Source organism: Medicago truncatula, chromosome 6 (genome assembly GCF_003473485.1).
Source record: "Medicago truncatula cultivar Jemalong A17 chromosome 6, MtrunA17r5.0-ANR, whole genome shotgun sequence".
Taxonomy (NCBI): Eukaryota; Viridiplantae; Streptophyta; class Magnoliopsida; order Fabales; family Fabaceae; genus Medicago; species Medicago truncatula.
Window position 1 is genome coordinate 27840710 of NC_053047.1, and position 16980 is coordinate 27857689.

The following is a 16980-nucleotide window of genomic DNA, read 5'->3' on the forward strand; positions in this document are numbered from 1 at the left end:
GAACTTTCTTTTTCTTTTTATCTTCTGGTATGACATGGATTATTAAGCTATTTCTTTTAATAATTAAATGTGCCACACAAGGGTGGTATGAGTGGTAGAACCACCTAAGGTGATCCATCTATCAGTGCTCCTTGAATCATTTCATCATTTCTTTCCCAGTCCTTGCCAGAGGAACTAGAAAATTCTTTATCGTGACTCTTAGAATTTTTCATCATTTCAGCTTCTTTTTTATTATCATTAGAAACAATTTCTTTGCTCTTTTTAACTTTTTCTTATACCAAATCATTGAGTTCCACATGTCTAGATATACATAAACCTTTGTATTGACCATAAAAGTCTATTAAGAAGAATTCAAATCAAAATTGTTAAATTTCAACCTCATTGTCTTTCTTAATGTTATCTAGGAGTGGGAAAAAGTAAATCAAATCATTTATGATGTTCCGAAGAAATATTAAATGTACAACAACAAATGCTTGTGTCTTTAAAACAATTTTCAGCTTTAGAACAAAAGCAAAGAAAAATAAATTTCAATGAGCTTATTTTATTTATTTTGTTTTAATTTTCAGTTCAAACTGCCATATATGCTCATCATGCTTTGGTCACTCTTCGAAACTCTAAAGACTTGTTTCATCTCATAATCGGGGAGTTTCATATATTTGGAATGAATGGATTTGAATTCCAAAAGCAAATTCAAGATGAATTTCAACTTCCTATTATAGGTAAGTATCATTTTTCCCTCCCAACTATTAAATCTACCTTGCAATTTTGTCCTTTTTAACTTTTTATGTTTTAAATACTCTGTATTAATATTATGCGGTTCTTTCACTATCGTATACGTTATGATATGTTTAAATATATGACTTTTACCTTTTGTTTCAAATAGTGATGTCGAAAGACAATACACCAAACATAATCTCATGACTTTAGAACAGGGAGCAGCACCCTACATTGTTAAACCATTTTGTCCTAAAGACCTTAGAGATATTTGGAAATATGCTATGGAAGCAAAGAAAAATAAACTATTTATTGATAGTTTATTTGCAGCAAGTGAAGAAGAAGAAACATCAATTGATCAACTACAAACAAAAAAGAAATGTAGTAAAAGAAAGAGTTTTGGTAATCACCAAGGTGAATGGGAGTTTGGAGTTGTTAAGATGAAGGGGAGTTGTGATGATTTTACTAAATTTCTTATTAATTTCAAACTCCCCTTCATCTTGGCTATAATCACAACTCTTTCTTTTACTACATTTCTTTTTTGTTTGTAGTAGATCAGTTAATGTCTCTTGTTCTTCACTTGCTGCAGATAAACTATCAATAAATAGTTTATTTTTCTTTGCTTCCAATGCATACTTCCAAATGTCTCTAAAGTTTTCAGCACAAAATGCGTTAACAATATAGCGTGCTGCTCCAAGTTCTAAAGTCATGGAGATAATGTCTGGTACATGTATTGTCTTTAGACATCACTATTTGAAACAAAAGGTAAAATGTCATATATTTAAATATATCATAACTTATACTATAGTGAAACTACTGCATAATATTAATATAGAGTATTGAAAACATAAAAAATAAAAAATTGCAAGGTATATTTAATGACTAAAAATTAGACTTAATATTTAGTTGGAAGGGAAAAATGATACTAACCTATATCAGGAAGTTGAAATTCATCTTGAATTTTCTTTTGGAATTCAAATACATTCATTTCAAATATATGAAACTTACTGATTATGAGATCAAACAAGCCTTTAGAGTCTTGAATAGTGACCAAAGCATGGTTATCATCTTTGGCAGTTTGAATTGAAAATTAAAAAAAAAAAAAAAAAAAAAAGCTCATTCAAATTTTGTAATGTACAAATGAATGTTAGCCACCATTTAAATATTGAATATTTAACAATTAAATGGATAACAATTTAATATTTATGGATCTTTTCAAAAAAAAATACATATTATTTTTGGATACTTTTGGTATTTCGTCGATTTGATTTGGAGGTTTTTGACAATTTTATTTGATGAATATCTTCATTCCCATCTGCAGATTGACCTTCATCCATTATTGCAATGATCAAACTGGATCTGTAAATCTGAACAATTTTGAGAAAAAACAAAACATGTAGAAGAAATGGTCAAACTATTAGATTGATAATTCTATTGATTGGTATTGTCGTTACAAATTAGTTGTAAATCAAATTTAAAGCACACAGTTTGACAACTAGATTAATTTCTGAACTTTTCAGATGAATCAAGGATCAATCTCTAATGGAATTTAAGAGGCACTGAGATATTGAAAATTTGATTTAATAAATAAAGTATATATGAGAACACGTGAACAGAAAAACAAACAGTATGAAGAATCGCGAAAAAACTGGTAAACATAAAACAAAGGAAAAATAAGGAAGAAGAAGAAATTGGGGAGAAATATATTGTGGATGCGGCCACTTTTATATGCAATTTCCACCGAGAGAGAAGATGAAATTAGGTTTAGGTTAATGGACTTGGGCCAATGTAAGTTTTATACCACAACAACAAACTAGTTCTATCGGCCCCTCTTATTGGTCCCACCTCCCCCCGCCCCCCAAAATAAAATAAAATAATACCCTTGTATTCACCGGTCCGTGCTTACATTCCAATTTGATAGGACTGTATCATACGTACGATAAATAATATTGTAGTTTTTTCATGTGGATATGAAGTTAAAACTTGGACGTTTATTTTTCCAGCATCGAATCAAATACATTTTCTCAATAATATGCAAAATAACCATACGAGACACTCCTCACCTTACAAGTCGGTTTTGTAAGAATGAGTTAGACCCTAAATTTCGACATAGTATCAGAGCCTATCCTAGATCTTTTGTTGGGTATCCCATATCATCCACGCTTTAGGCCCATTGGGCTAGGCTGAAGCGTGACGGGGTGTCTTGGAAATTCCACCTTTATTACGGTCCGCCCCTAGTCGCCTAAATTGCGACCTTTGGTTTGCCTTCATTACAGCCTCTAACACCTTCATTGTGTTGGCTTTGAGGGGCTGGATTTTGTCCCACATTGGATAGATAGGACTGTTAAGAAGTGTTTATTAAGAGGAAGCACCTCTCACCTTACAAACTAGTTTTGTACATATGAGTTAGGCCCCAAATTTTATAATCATTTCTGCCAAGTTGCATATAGTTTGACTCGTTTGGATTGAAAGAAACAAGAGGTGCTTCAAAGATCACATGAAAAGTCTGATAGATAGGATAATATCAGAAAATAACTTCAACTACAAGCTAATTAAAGGTCATGGCAATGACTCCATGCACGATTTCAAAGTAACTCAATTTTCTAGACTACAGCCAAGAGTGCTATGAGTCATACCCTCTTAGAGGTTTTACAAACTCCACCTTCTCCCTCTCTTGGATCAAAACCAATGTGGATGTGATGCAGTACAGAAGCGTAGGCTAGCAAGCTTTAAACCTAGATTGAAAAAAGACAAGTTTGCATTCGACAAACTTATGAAATAAAGGTTCTGGAAACCACCAAAAATTGAGAAAAGCTCTCTGAAATAATATTGAATAAAAAGTTGCCTCTTAGGCTACATCTGTAAAGCTTAACTAGGGAAATAACAAACCTTAAAGGGCCAAAAATAACAAACATAAAATAAAACAAACAAATAATAAAATTAGGCTGAATTAATAAATACTAATAAATTACTAAGAAAACCCTCCTACATCAGTCTCATCCACCTCTAAGGAAATAGACCCCAAGTTCTCATTATGATAAAGAGCTTCCCATGTATATTGACTCCTCCAATGAACAAGAGACAACCCTCCTGAATGCATTCTAACACTAATACAGTGGTTTCTACACTCATTTCATCCAAAAATCAAAGAATCAAAATATAAACCCAATTCCCAAATTAACCAAAACCCTCATGTTAAAATCAAAATCAGAACTTTAATCTATACTATTGAGAGTAAACCTCACCCTTACCTTAATCGAAGAACAAAGCTCTACAGAATTCTTGTTCTCTCCTCTTGGTTTCTCTTCTCCTAGCCTTTTCTCCCAAAAACTGCTTGTACGTAAAACTGTTTTTCTGACTTCTCCAACTCCTTACTTAACTCCCTCTTAATTCTAATTAACTTCCGCTTAATTCCCTTAATTAAAATATAACCCCTAGAATTCCAAATAATTCTATTTCTCATATTATTCTAATAAATACTAAAAATAAATCATTTAATAAAATATAACACACCACATAATCAACAATAATTATTTAAAATCATATAAAAGACTCTAAATAAATCAGAAATAATTAAAATAACAACTAGTGCGTTATAGAGCGTACAATGAGTTGGATGATCGTAATTGACTAAGAGAAACCCACAACTAAGATTGACACCATATTTTCAACTAAGATGACTCTTATCCTTTCAACTAAGATTGACTAAAAAAAATAGTTCATCATTAAAATCCTTTTATCCATCATAATCAAATTCAACAATCAAATGTCTTGACTCTTGAAAAATGAAAACCATAACCTAATCACTAGTAAATATTGTTGGTTCAATTTCTCTTTGATTCGTAAGGGATAAGTTTAGATCTGAGTAGTGGGAGACAAGGAGAAGTTCTCTTTACCAGCCCCCGCGTCGGATTTCTTATTCACGCAAAACTATGGGGATTTGGAGGCTTGTTCATGTTTACATGTTAGAGATTTAATCTGTTCGTGTAAACTAGGACAAGTTTCACAACTTGAAAAATCCATCCAATTTGAATCATACTTGGATGAATTAGCTTTAGGTGGCTCAATGTGAGGAATTAGAATTTTCTCATTTACTAGAGATGCATACTCGTCTTTTCAACATTTTAAATTATTTTTACGTGGTGAAAGCTCGGCTTCCAGTTTTAGATTATTTTTCTTTTAAACAATTAATTTCTCAAAAGCTTTCAAAGCATCATCATGCATGTCTACTAGAGCTTCTTGTAATTTCTCATGGGAAGGATTATATTTGGATTTGGAGTTGTAACGCCCTAGTCTTTAATTTAATTATTTTGGATTTATGTGGAGTCTATTTATGATTTTAAAATAATATTTGTGGATTTTATGGTGTGTTAGATTTTATTATATAGTTTATTTTAATAATAATTAGAATAAGTGAGAATTAATATTATTTTGGAGTGTGGGGAGTTAATTAATATTTAATAGAATTAAGGGGAGTTTAATGAAAAGAAAGGGAAGTTACTTTTTGGGAGTTAAGAAAAGAGAAAAGTCAGAAAAACGTTTTTACGTGAAAATCAAGTTTTGGGAGAAAAAGGAGAGAAGAGCAAGGAGAGCCAAGTCTGTCAATTGATGTGCTTATTTTTCTGCAATTCTAAGGTAAGGGTGAGGTTTACCGCAATTGTATAGGTTCTGAATTCTGATTTTGATTTTAATAGGTTTATGAGAGAATTGGGAGAAACTAGGTTTTTGTTAGATTAATGGGTTTTGAGAGTAAGGATTGCTTTATTGATGTTAGAAATGGGTTCTGAGTGCATATAACCATTCATTCATATCTGTAAACTGATTTGGGGAGTGGATTGGAGGAAAATGGAATTTTTGGGAAAAACCTGCATTCTGCCCCTACAGAAAGTTCATCGCTCGCCTCGCGAGTAGCCTTTGCTCGCCATGGCGAGTACCTGTGAGGAAAACTGGATTTTTAAAGTGTTGTTATAAGCCGTAATTTGGGTAGTTTTATGTACCTAGATGATTTAAGAGAGGACTGGAGCAAGTTTTAGATTAAAAAGATGAATAGGGAGCTTAGAATTGATGATTTAGTGAGAAAAATGTCAAAACTCCCGAGAGCACCATATTTTCGTTCGCCTCGAACTCGCCATGGCGAGTGTCCTGTTTTTTGAGCTCGCCATAGCGAGCATATGTGCTCGCGAGGCGAGTTGCCCAGTATTTGTTTGATTGATTATGTTGTTGATGGTTGATTTATCTTGATGATTAAGCATGGCTATTATAATGGTGTATTTTTCTGGATGTTCTAAATTGGTTATAATGAATTGATGCTGGCTGGAATGTATGCTTCATTTAATTAAGTCATACATGAATGTTGTATTTTGGAGTGGTGAGTCATATACATATATATGCATAGGTTGGGTTGTATGTAGATATACACAAGTGGGTCAGCTGCATAAGCATAACAGTGGGAGAGCTTCGGCTCTGGAACGCCTTGTCGTTCAAAGTGGTGGAGCACTAGTTGCTCAAAGTGGTGTTTAGTGGTGAGGACTTATGTCCTGAAAATGAATGCTTTAACCATTCTACAGCGGTGAGGGCTACGGTCCTGATTATGGTACCACATACATGGGTGTTGTTAGAGGAGTCTTAGTGGAGTGGTGATGAGTTGCATGATTCGTTGAGTTGGTTTTTAATTACCATTTGTTGATGACATTGAAAATGATGATATTAATATAATGTTGATGAATTATTATGATAGGGTGTTAGATTCAATTGATGCATTCTTTATCTATATTATTGTTGTGAATCTCACCCCTTCTGCTTGAAAATGTTGCCCTTCCTATGGGTAACTTGCAGGTGATCCTGAGTAGTTGGTGCTGGCTCAAAGTGTCTAGGGCTCTGATACGTGGGATGAGATTTCATCGTTTAATTTCTTTCCTATGTATCAAATTTAGAATATTGCTGTTGTAGCCCTATTGATGTTGGATTTTATGATGTTAAGGCTTTCATGCCAAGAATTTATTATGGAGTTTAAAACAGTTATGAATTGTTGTTTGATGAGAATATTCCGCTGCAGATTTAATGATAAATTCGAAGGATGTTTAATTAAATAGATTTTTATATTCTATTTAAAGTGATTTTGAAAATGTGATGTGACATGCCCGTTTGGATTTTACTCTGATGTTGAATTATTATTATTTAATTAATTTTGGGAAACGGGGTGTTACAGGAGTCGGAAAAAATTACTTCATGATGCTTATGTCCCATGAGACATAGGTCGGCAATTTCACTATTATCATTGTCCTCCCATGCAATATAAGCTTTCCTTCCTTTTTCTCTTTCCATTGATGTTAAACTTGGACTTTCTACTTGCTTTGGTCAAGTCCAGACATTCATTTTCAAGAAGCCTGATTTTCCACATCCATCTAAATTGGGTACATGTTCCTTCTCGAATTTAGCTCATTTGAGAATAGCTCTACTAAAGTTTATAAGATTTTTGATACTATGCTTCAACCCATTTTTTTCAATGTATCTATGGTATAGGTGCACAGATAATTCCATCTCCTCATGTCAGTGAGGTCTTCATCGGTATCATTATCCTATTCCACCAAGTGTTTAGCCTTGGACGACGAGGCTTTGAATGCAGTGGTCTTATTTCCCTTTTTCTTGATATCTTCCTCATTTTCTTTCAACCTTAGGATCTCGTGTTCATGATCTTTCAGCTTGCCAAAAAGAATGGTGATTCCAAGGGTGTTAAGGTTGAGATTCCTTTATTGCGGCGACCTAGGACTGCCAATCTCTAGTCATGCATCTCAGTACCTTGTTAGTACAATCTTCGTTTGAGATGTCTTTTCCTAAGTATTGCGGTTTGTTAACAATATGAGTGAAGCTCATTTGCATGGAGGAGATGGTTTCACCATCCTCCATGTGAATAGTTCATATTGTTAGATGAGAATATTGATTTTGATTGCTTCACGTCTTCGGTACCCTCATGGAGGGTTTCCAAAGCATCCAATATTGCCTTAGCGGCCTTACAATGTGAAACCGATTGATACTCATTCACGCAAATGGTGGAAATAAGAATGTTTCTTGCCTTCAAATCATATTGAATCTTCTTTTTATCACTGTCGGTCCAATTGGCCTTATGTTTTATTTTTGCAACCCCGTTAACTTCAACTTGAGGTTCGGACCGCTAGTTGACCATGGCGTTCCCAACATCCATGTCGACTTATTGAATATGGAAGTTCATGCATTCTTTCCAATATTCACATTTTTTGCCGTAAAAAATTGGAGCCCTACTGTACTCCCACTAAGGCTCTTTGTTCATCATATCGACTCTTTCGGTAGTTAACTGTTAGTGAACAGACCACGTTCTTGATGTCATTTATTGGTCTTTACGATGAACAAGAAGGTGCATATGGGGGGGTTTAAAAAGGTTTTTTGATTTTCAAAAGAGTTTGCGAAGGCCTGAATTGAAAACGTATGACTTATCAGATTCCAATGATGACAAGTCTAAGACAATGTTTAAAATCATCAATTATTAATAATCAAGCATAAAAATTTCAAAATTAGACATACTCAAACCAAACCTAATTACAATAAACCACATAGAGACGAAACTTAATTATGATCAAATTGAATTTGAAAAGAATCTTAATTCAATGAATCGAGATTATGTTAAGTTAAAAAATTAATCACAATCAAATCAAATAGTGTCAAACACAAAATTCATATACAAATAGTAAGGCAAAAATATAAAATGATAGGGTAGAGAACACCGGGATTTATAGTAGTTGCCCCTTTCGTCCTCGCTTCGAGATATGTTTACTTTTCTTGATAGAAAACGTCGTTATCATGAACTTTTACTATTGTTGAAAATTGTTTAGAAATTGTTAGGATTACAAATAATTCCCTCGATAACCCTAATCTTCAATCCTAAGAAATCACAACACCACCGATCTTCAAGTACCCGTTGAAATTGGAGATTTCCTAAGTTTTCGAAACTCAAGTTCCCATGAAATCCTGGGAATTCCTTCACCTTGAATTCTTATTTTCTATGTTTGAAATTTGGATCCCCTTAAACTTGAAAAGTTAGAAAGCCCCCACAATTTCCCTTCGAGGTGGAAAGAAATCCCTCTTGTCCTTTAGATCCTTGATCCTCAATCAAGTTACTTCAAAATAAACTAGTGTACAATTCCTATAACACTCTAGCAATCTATGACTAAAAATCCACAAAAAAATCTTAGAAAAAGTGTTTAATCTCAAGAACAAGTGGAGAGAGAGGTTTGGAGACTCTAGAATATTATTTGCAATTGATTAAATAAGTTGGAAGGTGTATTAGTATAACTATATATATACATGACTGACAAGTGCAATTTTTGTGGCAAAAACAACTACATGATTCGAATCATGTTAAGTATGATTCGATTCAGACACATGAAAAAGGAAAAAAAATTTAAAGTTGTGAAGATTTGATACGAATAAAAAATATTTGATATGATTCAAAAGTTTCGAGATAAAGATTGATACTCAAATTCTGGCACGTACGGGACAAATATTCTATGAGATGTCCAGGACACCAAGAATGTCGAATGAAATGTTCATAACACTTAATAACAAATACTTAACACAATAAACAATAAACAACTTTAAAGTAAAGTACAAGAAGGAAATAACACAAGATATTTGTTAACCCAGTGCGGTGCAACGTCACCTACATCTGGGGACATCCAAGCCAGGAAGAAAATCTACTATAATAGTATTAGTTTGAAGTCCTATGTGAACAGTAGTTGGTTCACTGCCTTCTCACCTAATCACTTCCCGTGATATTTCTATTTAAGAATCTCTTAGATATGAGATCCCATCTCACTTTCTCTTAATCACACAACCCGTGATTTCAATGATTACACTCAAGGAGACACACTCCAATAAATAAAACCTACTATTTGCTTAAAAGCTTTAGAGCAGTTCACAAATACAACTCAACTATCAGTCCAACTCAATGCATCAAGGGTATACAAGAGTGGCTCACAAATAACAAAGTACAAAATAAAACTCTAGATGACACTTTTCTCAATTACGACTTCAGTAGTCTTCTTTAGGTTTGAGTCTTCCTTTATATAGACAGAGAGTGCATGTGCTTGATCATCTGTCGGGCTAAACAATACAGTTGATCCAATAGTGTCTTCAGCTACAATTTTATAGAAGCATATAAAATGTTTCCTAAAATGTTTAGGACATTAAATACTAAAACACGGTCAAGGACAAAACGACAAAGGAGGCTTCTAGAACCACACGCTTCTTGGAGCACAAGCTACGTGAATCATCTCTTCTATCAAATCTTCAATGATCTCACCCATAAACCAAATCTTTCAAGATTGCGAAACATAATACTTCACCTTAAGTTAAGTTGTTGTACTAACATGTCTAGGACAGCTTTCCCAACATCTTGCTAGAATATTTTTTTTTTAACATAATGCGGCCAACACAAATAAAAATCCAACATATACGAATCAAGAATATTCGATATGATTCATTCAGGCAAGGATAAATATGAAGCTATAAAGATTGATACGAATAAATAATATTTAATACAATTCAAAAAATTTTAGATGAAGATTGATACAAATAAAGAATATTTGATACGATTTGTTCAGGCAAATCACAAGATTAGAGAACTCAAATGATACGAACAACCAAATTGTGATTCGATTCGAGCATGATACAAATCATCAATTTGTGATACGATTCAAAGGTACGGAGAAATGAGTTTTGCCACAAAATGAAACTTGACAGACGAGACACTTTGAAGAAACTTAAGATCATGGATGGCTAGGTGCTTTAATATATACTAATTACTATGCACATGTAAACATCGTTAGTAATTACTATGAACATGTAAACAATAAACATCATCAAACACACTTAATACCTAGTTTTAATCAAACATCATCAAAACAACTCCATTACCAAGGGCAGCTTCATTATGCTCGTTAAGATCTACTTTAACCATATTGAGTACCTATTTATGCAGTTAAAATTTAGAATTATTCAAGTATCCTTATGAAATGAACTAGGAAACAATTGTCTGTTAGTCTTGGTTATTGTAACTGGATCTTGGATAAATGTTCATTAGATAAACGCTTTAGACATATTACATCATCTTAATGTGATAATTAGCGTAAGAAATTCAGAAGTTCTAATCGCTTGTTCCATCCTTGTTTTATTCAATTTTTTTTCATTCTTTAAAACCAAAGTTTATGCAAACCCTCTAAATTGATCACTTATAACTAACATATAATTGGTAAGTTTTCTAACTAATCGTATAATACCTGTGGATACAAACTCTTTTATTACTTGATGAGTTCTGATAGACTTGCCAAATATCAATCAATTTGCTAGTTAATTATTCCATATGGGAAGATCTTTCTATTGACTTCACCTTTATTCCTTCCTCATGGTAATGTTACCTAGAAGACTAGTCTCTGACATGGATCATGCTTTCATCAATAATATTTGGCGCAAACTGTTCAAGTTGAGAATGAGTACTTTCTACCATCCTAAAATGGATGGACAAAATGAAGTCTTGAATCTTTCTTTAGTGCAATACCTAGAATTTGTTCACCACCAACCTTCCCTTTGGTTCAACTTTCTTCCTTTAGTTGAATGGCAAGATCCTCCTTTTACTGCTCAATGTTTAATTTTGGGTTCATCACCAATAGAAGTTGTTGACAAAATATGTTGCAGACTCTACAAGTGTATTTAGAGTAAGTTATTTACATACAAGCTTATCTAACTAATTAACAACATAACTAACTAACTAACAAGTAGTTAATCATCTGTACTTTCTAACAATAGCTTGTAGTTCAAGAAACTATCCAAAAATCGCTTATTGTCACAATTAACACTCGTACTTTTTGTTATAGTTCCTACCTATAAGATGATGAGACTGCTAAGGTACTTTGATACTGATTGAAGATGGCATGATGATGAGTTTAAAAAATGAACTAATCAATTTTATGAATTATAGCGTGTGAGTTTTAATGTCTACAATAGAGGTGGTGTTGAAATGTATATCCCTTCAAGATAGGGTAGCTCAACTGGTTTGAGAAAAAGGTTATAAGGAGTTAGAGGTTTAGGGTTCAAGTCCTAGAAAGGAGAAAAAATTAGCATAACAATTACCGTACTAATATTGTCCATTCAGAAAAAGAAGAAAAAAAAAAAGAGACACTTTATGAATTGCCAAACTTCGTCGAGTGTGGCAACCTTGAAGAGGATACAGTCACTCGGGGAGACCTCAGTCAAGTTCAAACATGCATGTTACCCTCCTACCCACACATACACAAGAACATATGTTGGCCTAAGTGTCAATTTTCTTTTTTCTGAGTCGACCAAGAAGTTAACGAGCGTCTCCTTCTTCAAAGTTACGACCGCCCACCTAAATATATCAAAAAAGACATCCCTAACAAAATCATGCCTTTATTTAAAGCTGAGAAGCTCCTTGCAATGAATAACAAGGAAAAATGTAAAAAATGTTTAAGCTAAACACTCGTAGGGCAGCTCTCCTTTGGCAAGTGAATTTCTAGAGCCTTAAAGTCAAATGAAATATCACCATATCACCTGCCAATAGAGACATGCCCTATGACTGATTTGCTTACTTTAATGTGTCTAGTTTGCTAAGTATCAAATGACACTCCCAACAAGTTATATAGGCTAATTCTCAAGGGTTTTATGCTTTGGATATACTTCTCTTGAATGCTACTAATTCTCCTTTTTTAAGAACAATGGCATATGCTTGAAGGAGCTAGTATCATATATAGTCTTGAAATAAGTTTTTCCATTAAGATTCTTTCTTTATTATTTTTCATGTTCAGCTTTTAGAAATAGAATCATAATATGCTCCATTTTATGAAGTGGTTGAGAGAACACATCCAATGTCATAAGGTAAAAGTTATCACCACTTCATAATATATGAAAGAGATTGCACAAAAGGAATTAAAATTTTATACCGATATGTTTTCTTCTCTTTTGTGTCTTTGTTTGAAATTAGAAGGATCGAATTTCCACCTCACTATTTGCCTCATTTAGTGTGCTATGTTTCAACTGTATTAGAATAATGAAGTCATTCTTTCAAAGCAATATAGATTCTCTCTTTAGATATGATTAAAAAATACTCTAATTTTATATATTCACAGCTTCTGTTTTCTACTTCTTTAAAGTGCAAGAATTGGGAGGATGGACCAAAAACGCCACTGAGTTTTGACCATTCGCTATCATGAATAAACCAATTAATGTGCCAAAGAAAACAACTGTTTTTGGATATCCATGGTATAACCCACAAATATATATACCAATGTTTCATTGGCTTATTCCATCTTGTTATAGGGTTTTTCTAACCTATGCAACATTGCATAGGATAAGGTGCAATAAATGTACCTCTTTTTTCAACAAAGACTATCATATTAACCATTCACTTTTTATTTTATTTTTATAACCATTTTTTTAAGTGCATGGAAAAGTATTGATGAATTAAATGGAACGCTGAGTGCGAAGAAAATTTATTTAAATATAGAAGCCAGAAAAAATTTAACTCAATTATGAAAGCAGAACATTTATATACTCCAAAAATAACTATATGGAAGGATTTAGATAACAAGAACAAATTTAACTCCAAAAATTTAGATAGTAGCAACAAATTCAAAGACTAATCTCATTCCGTAAAATATAAAAAATAGTCATTCGGATGTACAATTGCAATTTAAGTAGTGTAGCATAGTCATAGCTACGTTACATAAGGAATTAGTTGAGAACATATGAGAAAAACGTGAAAAAATTGAAAGAGGGTAATTATATAACTTATTGTGGTATAGCTGTCATATGAGAACAAATGAGTGAGTTTTGAGCACTTGTCACCTGAGAAAAATATATAACGCACAAGGAAAAAATATTGTGAATGAACCAAGCTGAACTAAATATTGAGTTGTAAAAAGTAAATTATTCAATGTATGTATATAGTCAAGAACCTAAACCAAATATATAAATTATTCAATGTATCTAAAAAGTAAATTGTCTCTTGTAAATAGGACCGGAGGTAGTATTTGGAAGATGAATATTTAGTTTTTCAAAAAATACAATAAATAGAGTGGTAGAGGAGAGAGATGGAGGGAAATTAATATGATAGTTTTTTTTTTTTTGAAAAAAAGAGGTACATTTATTACACCTTATTCTATGCAATGTTGCATAGGTTAGAAAAACCCATTTATATTTTAGTGTTATTATGATTCAAAAATTGCTTTTCTCCTTATGGTATTTCTCATTCCACCCCGATTTTCCCTAAATAACTTTAGCGTGAGTTAACTCGCGGTGGCACCCAACGTAAGTTATTATGCGCCGGTGTTAGCTAACATCACAACATTTCTTGACTGAGATGCTTTTATTTTAGCCCCTAAACGTGCATTTTTCACCATATCTATTATCGGCTACCACTACATTCATTTACCACTCATTCATTCACAATACCTTACGTTCATAAATTGTGGCTGCGGTTGCAGTCATGATTGCTTGCATCGCGAATGTTGCGATACATATTGTAGTGGTTAAGGCTTGAAATATATCTAAGTTATACTTTTTTGTTATTTTTTGTTGAAACATGTGTGGGTTAATTTTTTGTTTGTTATTTTAAAGTTCTTATTTGTTGAAATTTACCTTGAATTAGTGTTGGAAAAAAGTCACACAACAGAGAATAGAAAGAAATATATAAATACTTGGTCATATAAATAAAGGTTTTTTGTGTTAATATTTCTTGCACCAATAATTAGTGGGTTTTGCTATAACTGATATGAAAAAGATACGTGAACACCCTTTAGGTGATACACCCTCCTACCACTCTTGAGTTGGTAAAAAAAATATTAAAAAAAGAGGCCTAGTGACATGGAAAGCAGCTTATAAAACATTAAAAATAAAATTAAAACAAACATAAAATAAGAAGGTAAAAGGAAACATCATATCTTTCATTTCTCTCTATCCTCACTGGAGAAGTCTCTCTCTACCAACACGCGATCTCCTCCCACTGTTTGTCCTCTTCTGCGATCTCTTCCGACCAACCCGTTTTCGTTACACAACTGTTGTCTCACAATCACTGTCGGTTCACAATCAGCAATTGTTTTCTTCCCACAATCTCTCTATTCTTAGGCGAGGTTAATCTCAAATTTTCATTTTATTTTATGACTAGGATTTGTGTTTATGGTTTATATGTCTGCATCTTGAATGTTTTTCTCCAAAATTGAATGTTTTTTTTTAAATGATTTGTTAAACCTTAATGATTTGTGTTGATTTGAAATTATTTGTGAACAACTTCAAAGGAATTAGAATTTCATGGTGTAGAAATTAATCATATTATGATATTGATTTTGTGAGAATTATGAGTTAATTGAAGCCTGATAGTATTTAGAAGTTTAGGTCATAATTTTGTTAAAATCTTCTGTTACATTACTGTCTTATTGTCTCCTTTTGGGTTGTTGCCTATTAAGATCTTATGTTGTTGGTTGCATTTGATGGGATCTACAAATGGGGTTGGGATGATAATTTGTATTGGTTAAGTTATGTCATTCTTTTGTTAGTTTGTGTGAAACATGTTATACATAGAATAACATTCACCTCTCATTGTTATTTTCTCAGTCAAAATTCACAAGTTCTCCTCCAATTATTTAGTATGTCTTTAGTGATTCGTGGTCAAAGTTATGTTAAAAAATGGCTAACTGCGGGAATTTTGGAAAGAAAAAAAAGTGTGGTTAATTATTTGTTATAATATGGTTAAGTGCATTAAACTAGTGTTGAGAACATGTGTTTGTATTTGTTATAATTGTTGTGAATATTGTTGCAAAAGAAACATTAAATTCAATAATCAGTTTCAAGATCTAAGGTGAAATATTGTTATTCATTAGAATATCCCATTAAAATGTATTCTCTGTAAATTGTATACATAATAGTAGAATAAATTAGGTGAAGAAGGAAATGTTTGTGATCCATTTTGTGATTAAATTAAATCTATTTAAAATCATCATAACATCTTAAATGGGTTTTGCTGGACTTATATTATGAATTGATGTGTAGTTTCATTTTTCTCGTAGTAGTAGTTCAGTTGATTAGTGTACAGTTTAAAGAATTTGTAATTTTCATGTTTGAAGAGAATTATGCCTATGAATGATTCATGGTGAATAAGCTTGTAGGTTGAATTGTATGGTTGTGCGGAGTTGTGATGTTTTTGATGATGAATCTTGTGATTATATTAATGAGTTTGTGGTCATAGGGGATGTCTTATGTTCAGTTTTGAATTGGTCAGGCGTCCCAAGCAATATACTCCCGCCGGTCCTATTTATAAGAGAATTTTTTGTCAACAAAAGTTGATGTATCTAGTTAAAAATTCAGTCCAAATACTGTTGACCTAAACTTCTCTTATAAATAGGACCGGAGGGAGTACTTCACATAACATATTTTTTGGGATTCATTGCTCTGCTGTTTCATTTGATCATGTATCTTCTTTGTTTAAGCTTCATGGGGTTATTGGAACCCTTTTAATTGTGCGGTTAGTTGGACTAAGTTGTACTTTTAGTTGTAGAGGCATTTGGTTTTGGCTACACATATCTTATCTTGGGTTTCTTTGATTTGTTGTCATTGCTTTTTTAGCATCATTGGGGTGTTTTTGCATGTTTCTTGTTTAGTTTTATATGTTAAGTCCTGCTGTTAGTTTACAAAATGATGAATTTATTTGGGTGTAGTTTTATTTACTTAGCATTCCTTATTCAAGCTTTTCAACATGTTCATTTAGTCATGAACCATGAAACAGAACAAAAAGGTATGTTACTTCCTTTGATCAATGATGTTTCTGTGTGTTAGATTCTGTATTCTTGTTAGATTATGATTAATTAAAAGTTGGTCCAAGAACAAATATAGTTGCTCATTAAGCCATTGAACAAGTAATGATAAAAAAAAAAAATGGACTATGCTAATTTCAATAACATGTTAGGTTACCTTCTATTATTATTTTCTTAAGTTCGATATAGAAGCATTAACATTGATGAATTTTCAGGTTGATCCGTTGATTAGCAAGTTGATTTTGATAAAAACAACACATCCATGAAAGTTGTGAAAATGAGAGCTTTGATATTGAATGCAGTGCTTAGATCAATTGAATTATCTAGGATTGATACTTATCAACAAGTCAACCTAATAACGTGCCATCATAGATGATACAGGATGAGGTGAACTCAATCACAAGGAAAAGTTCAT